Source organism: Poecilia reticulata, linkage group LG7, assembly GCF_000633615.1.
Source record: "Poecilia reticulata strain Guanapo linkage group LG7, Guppy_female_1.0+MT, whole genome shotgun sequence".
In the NCBI taxonomy this organism is placed as follows: Eukaryota; Metazoa; Chordata; class Actinopteri; order Cyprinodontiformes; family Poeciliidae; genus Poecilia; species Poecilia reticulata.
In genome coordinates this window covers 5,041,718-5,042,491 of record NC_024337.1, presented here as the reverse complement: position 1 = coordinate 5,042,491, position 774 = coordinate 5,041,718, and positions in this window count along the sequence as shown.

Sequence of the window (774 nt, the reverse complement as noted above, 5' to 3'; positions counted from 1 at the left end):
TATACACACAACTAGGTTGTGGCTTAAAATCCCTACTGAGTGCAGATATTATCTTAAAAGTAATATGTTTAGTAAGTCTTTAGTCTATCTACCTAATCCTCAGTCACTGGTTAACTCTGTTAATGTTGGCTTTCCCTCCCCAATTTTATCTAATTTCTTCCTTTGGTTGTTCCCCTCCTCATGTCTTTTAAGCCAAAAAGTCAAAATATAATTTCGTTCATCATAACAATGCAGACACAAATACATGAGTTATATCAATATGCATGTACAAATAACACGCCTAAAGCCTGAGAGCCCCAGCCACAAAATAATGCTTATAACACATTTCATCTATAATGCTCTTTTCATCTCGTGGTCTAAAGGGGTAAAAAACAGAACCACCAGTTTACAGCGGATGAAAAACATAAAACATAACAGATTTAAATAAACTGTTAAGAATGTGAACCAAACATGTCAGCAACATAACAAGAATAAATTAATTGTATGGTTTGTTGAGTCGGTGCGCGGATGAGACAAACACCTTTGACATCAGCCGTTTGCATAAATACAGAGGGGAGATGTCAAAGCTGCCTTTTCCTCTTCAGACTGCACTGAGGTTTGTTCCTTTCGTACATTCTTTTCACATTTTGTCAGTAAAATGTAACTTATCCGTGTCAAAAGGTTTCATTGTCTAATAAATTCACACAACTTAAACTCTGACTTTGGTTGTTCTCCTGAATATTTAGACAAACCTTTTGGTCGTCTTCTTGAGACATACATTGTGGATTCTTCTTC